Below are 6,000 nucleotides of genomic sequence, written 5' to 3'. Positions count from 1 at the left end.
GAGGATTAGGGTTTTGAGTGAAGAATTGAGGATTAATGGATGAAAATTGTTAGATTGATGTAGAAACTGTGAACAGTCCTTAGATAATCCGTAGAATGATTATCGGAATAGTTTTGAGGTTTAAAACATATGATTAGATGAGAAGTCGGTGAGTTTAAGAATTAGGGTTTATGAGCGATTTTGATGATTAGATGATGAAGAACCGTAGAATTGATGAGAGAATCATGAACAAACCTTAGATATCCTATAGGAATGTTATTAGAAGTAGTTTGATGGTTAGAAACATGAGAATGGATGAAAAGTTGAGATTCTGAGAAAAAGTGATTTTAAGTGTTTTTGAGAAATAAGTGATTCTAGGATAAGCTGTTTTGGAGATTTAAAAATATGATTTTTCAGTAAAATATGATAGGATTTGTCGAATAGAACGCGTAGGCGAAAACGGAATCGAATTCGGAGTAACGGTTAGGTTTTTACGGACGAAACGGTGAAACCAAAAAAAATGGGACTGCACAGAGCTGCGTCGCAGGTGGGCTACTGCCTTCCCACGCCTGGGCGCAGTTTTCCACGCCTGGGCGCAGCAAGGCAGCCCCTCATGGGTGACTGCTTGTTGTGTTTTCGTTGCGTGCTGTCAGAACTTCGATTGTTGCGTTCTTGTGTCTTTTTCACCCCTTTCCGTGTTGAATTAGCTTTCAGTGTAAACATAACAGTTGTAGATATTTGAGTTAGCTTTCTAATGGTTTTGTTTTACATGAAAATGATTCACAGTTTTTGAGTTATGATGAAAATAGTCCAAGTGGGTCTTCAGAAAACTTTAAGAAAACTTAGCATAACTAATCCCAAGTTAGTCCAAAAACTTATGGTTGGTTTCCCAACTTCAACTTAAGTATTAGGGATTTAGTTGAGGTGTTTTTTGAGTATTTGGCTTATGTCTCATTGATCAAACTTGATTTGCTTTTGAAGAATGTTTTGGACTTTGATATGAATGTAATTGATTAATGTATATGTGGTTATTGTTGTTGATATGTTGGAATACATTATGTGAGTATTGTATGATGCATAATATTATGATGTTCTATGATGTTAAGTTGATAAGATTCATTTCTTATTGATGATATGATATTCTAGCACTGTTATATGCTGCAATTGTAGCTGTTTGTTGCTGCTGAATCTTAGTGAAGATGTATAAGTCGGTCTAAGTTGTCATGATTTAAGAAGTTGTCCATTTTAATGGAATTGTATAAGATGTTCACGTTGTTGTCCAAGTTGTAGGAAGATTGTGTCGTTGCATAGTCAGTGATGGGGGCTTAATGCCCGACAAGTTCTTTATGACCTTAGCGATGGGGGCTTAATGCCCGACAGGTCCAACTATGACCTTAGCGAAGGGGGCTTAATGCCCTAGTGGTACCACATGCATATTGAAGTTGTCTAAGTTGTTGTTGAAGTTGTCTAAGTTGTTGTTGAAGATGTTGTTGCATTGTAGAGTCGTCATAACTTATATTTGATGATGATTTAATGATGATGTTTGTTTAAGAAGTTGATTACGAACTTAATTATGAAGTTGTTTTCGATAAATGATATGCTTTGATAATGATACTTATGTGAAATACATGATGATGCTTATGATTATATTTGGTGTTAGATGTTGATGCTTATGTTCATTATATGTGTTGATGTTTGTGATTAATATATGTGTTAATGTTTGTAATTAATATTTGATGATATATGCTGATGTTTATGAATTAGTAATTGATGTTATATGATGATGTTTACATCTATAATTAAGATGATATAAGATGAAGTGTATAACTAATGTAGGAGATTAATGATGCTAGTTAATGGAGTATAAGATATGTTAATGATGTTTAAGTTGTTGAATGTACTCTATATGTTTAATATTATTGTTTGAGAAATCTCACCCTTTTGCTTGAAAATGTTGCTCTTCGTATGGGTAGCTTGCAGGTAATAAAGACTAGAAGTGTTCGTGAGTGGACTCCTCACTTGTGTCTAGGTGCTCTGATACGTAACGGAATGGGACTTACTTTCATATCTATTCCTTATGTGTCTTTTATGAACTTTTTATGAATAAGTATTGAACCAAATTATGAGATTTTCTGATAAGACCTGCGTGCCAAGACTTTATTCATGTCGAACTATTTCCACTGCGTATTTCCAGACTTTTATGATGTTGAACATGGAAGGATATTTATTAATATCTATTTTATGACTTTAAAGTAGTATGTGACATTCCGTTTATGATTTAAATACTCTGATTTAATATGAAATTTTTATGTTGGAAAAACGGGGTGTTACAATTGGTATCAGAGCAGGTCGGTCCGTCCGGCCAAGTAGATGAGTCGTTGTGTTGTGTCGTCATGTTTACTAGTTAGTAGTTTTGTTTTATTATGTGATCATGTTTAACTGACTAACTTTGATGTGGTTTTGTGTTTTGTTTGAAGAAGCAATAACTAAATTTATTTTCTCTTGTTCTTTGAATTTCGAGGACGAAATTCTTTTAAGTTGGGGAGAGTTGTAATGCCCTCCCTTTTATTTAATTATTTTTATTAAGTTAGAATTTATTTATGAGATTTAATTATTTATAAGAGGTGTTAGTATTTTATTACGTGGCATATTTCTATTATTTATTAGAATATGAGAATTATTGGTGTAAGTAGAATTGGGGGTTAGAATAGAAAGGAGATTAAGTTGTTGGGCCCAAATAGATTTAGAAAGAATAGAAAGTTATAAATATAGGAAGCTAGGTTGAGAGAATAGTTGACAACGTACGTTCAAGTTTTGGAGAAAAGAGGAGAAAAGCCCAGAGAAGAAGAGAAGAAGAGAGAGCTACGATTTCTGCAAAATTAAGGTAAGGGTGAGACTATCTTGCTTTAATATTAAGTTGTAAATCATTAGATTACATCTAACAAAGTTGGGGAGAGTTTGTGAGATTAAGAGGATTAGGGTTTTGAGTGAAGAATTGAGGATTAATGGATGAAAATTGTTAGATTGATGTAGAAACTGTGAACAGTCCTTAGATAATCCGTAGAATGATTATTGGAATAGTTTTGAGGTTTAAAACATAAGATTAGATGAGAAGTCAGTGAGTTTAAGAATTAGGGTTTATGAGCGATTTTGATGATTAGATGATGAAGAACCGTAGAATTGATGAGAGAATCATGAACAAACCTTAGATATCCTATAGGAATGTTATTAGAAGTAGTTTGATGGTTAGAAACATGAGAATGGATGAAAAGTTGAGATTCTGAGAAAAAGTGATTTTAAGTGATTTTAAGAAATAAGTGATTCTAGGATAAGCTGTTTTGGAGATTTAAAAATATGATTTTTCAGTAAAATATGATAGGATTTGTCGAATAGAACGCGTAGGCGAAAACGGAATCGAATTCGGAGTAACGGTTAGGTTTTTACGGACGAAACGGTGAAACCAAAAAAAATGGGACTGCACAGAGCTGCGTCGCAGGTGGGCTACTGCCTTCCCACGCCTGGGCGCAGCAAGGCAGCCCCTCATGGGTGACTGCTTGTTGTGTTTTCGTTGCGTGCTGTCAGAACTTTGATTGTTGCGTTCTTGTGTCTTTTTCACCCCTTTCCGTGTCGAATTAGCTTTCGGTGTAAACAAAAAAGTTGTAGATATTTGAGTTAGCTTTCTAATGGTTTTGGTTTGACATGAAAATGATTCATAGTTTTTGAGTTATGATGAAAATAGGTCAAGTGGGTCTTCAGAAAACTTTAAGAAAACTTAGCATAACTAATCTCAAGTTAGTCAAAAAACTTATGGTTGGTTTCCCAACTTCAACTTAAGTATTAGGGATTTAGTTGAGGTGTTTTATGAGTATTTGGCTTATGTCTCATTGATCAAACTTGATTTGCTTTTGAAGAATGTTTTGGACTTTGATATGAATGTAATTGATTAATGTATATGTGGTTATTGTTGTTGATATGTTGGAATACATTATGTGAGTATTGTATGATACATAATATTATTATGTTCTATGATGTTAAGTTGATATGATTCATTTCTTATTGATGATATGATATTCTAGCACTGTTATATGCTGCAATTGTAGCTGTTTGTTGCTGCTGAATCTTAGTGAAGATGTATAAGTCGGTCTAAGTTGTCATGATTTAAGAAGTTGTCCATTTTAATGGAATTGTATAAGATGTTCACGTTGTTGTCCAAGTTGTAGGAAGATTGTGTCGTTGCATAGTCAGTGATGGGGGCTTAATGCCCGACAGGTTCTTTATGACCTTAGCGATGGGGGCTTAATGCCCGACAGGTCCAACTATGACCTTAGCGAAGGGGGCTTAATGCCCTAGTGGTACCACATGCATATTGAAGTTGTCTAAGTTGTTGTTGAAGTTGTCTAAGTTGTTGTTGAAGATGTTGTTGCATTGTAGAGTCGTCATAACTTATATTTGATGATGATTTAATGATGATGTTTGTTTAAGAAGTTGATTACGAACTTAATTATGAAGTTGTTTTCGATAAATGATATGCTTTGATAATGATACTTATGTGAAATACATGATGATGCTTATGATTATATTTGGTGTTAGATGTTGATGCTTATGATCATTATATGTGTTGATGTTTGTGATTAATATATGTGTTAATGTTTGTAATTAATATTTGATGATGTATGCTGATGTTTATGAATTAGTAATTGATGTTATATGATGATGTTTACATCTATAATTAAGATGATATAAGATGAAGTGTATAACTAATGTAGGAGATTAATGATGCTAGTTAATGGAGTATAAGATATGTTAATGATGTTTAAGTTGTTGAATGTACTCTATATGTTTAATATTATTGTTTGAGAAATCTCACCCCTTCTGCTTGAAAATGTTGCTCTTCGTATGGGTAGCTTGCAGGTAATAAAGACTAGAAGTGTTCGTGAGTGGACTCCTCACTTGTGTCTAGGTGCTCTGATACGTAACGGAATGGGACTTACTTTCATATATATTCCTTATGTGTCTTTTATGAACTTTTTATGAATAAGTATTGAACCAAATTATGAGATTTTCTGATAAGGCCTGCGTGCCAAGACTTTATTCATGTCGAACTATTTCCACTGCGTATTTCCAGACTTTTATGATGTTGAACATGGAAGGATATTTATTAATATCTATTTTATGACTTTAAAGTAGTATGTGACATTCCGTTTATGATTTAAATACTCTGATTTAATATGAAATTTTTATGTTGGAAAAACGGGGTGTTACAATTGGTATCAGAGCAGGTCGGTCCGTCCGGCCAAGTAGATGAGTCGTTGTGTTGTGTCGTCATGTTTACTAGTTAGTAGTTTTGTTTTATTATGTGATCATGTTTAACTGACTAACTTTGATGTGGTTTTGTGTTTTGTTTGAAGAAGCAATAACTAAATTTATTTTCTCTTGTTCTTTGAATTTCGAGGACGAAATTCTTTTAAGTTGGGGAGAGTTGTAATGCCCTCCCTTTTATTTAATTATTTTTATTAAGTTAGAATTTATTTATGTGATTTAATTATTTATAAGAGGTGTTAGTATTTTATTACGTGGCATATTTCTATTATTTATTAGAATATGAGAATTATTAGTGTAAGTAGAATTATGGGTTAGAATAGAAAGGAGATTAAGTTGTTGGGCCCAAATAGATTTAGAAAGAATAGAAAGTTATAAATATAGGAAGCTAGGTTGAGAGAATAGTTGACAACGTACGTTCAAGTTTTGGAGAAAAGAGGAGAAAAGCCCAGAGAAGAAGAGAAGAAGAGAGAGCTGCGATTTCTGCAAAATTAAGGTAAGGGTGAGACTGTCTTGCTTTAATATTAAGTTGTAAATCATTAGATTACATCTAACAAAGTTGGGGAGAGTTTGTGAGATTAAGAGGATTAGGGTTTTGAGTGAAGAATTGAGGATTAATGGATGAAAATTGTTAGATTGATGTAGAAACTGTGAACAGTCCTTAGATAATCCGTAGAATGATTATTGGAATAGTTTTGAGGT

The sequence above is a fragment of the Medicago sativa genome, chromosome 2 (assembly GCF_051527215.1).
Source record: "Medicago sativa cultivar Bolivia chromosome 2, Bolivia_mono, whole genome shotgun sequence".
NCBI classification, from domain to species: Eukaryota; Viridiplantae; Streptophyta; class Magnoliopsida; order Fabales; family Fabaceae; genus Medicago; species Medicago sativa.
Note: the sequence above shows the minus strand (reverse complement) of the source record.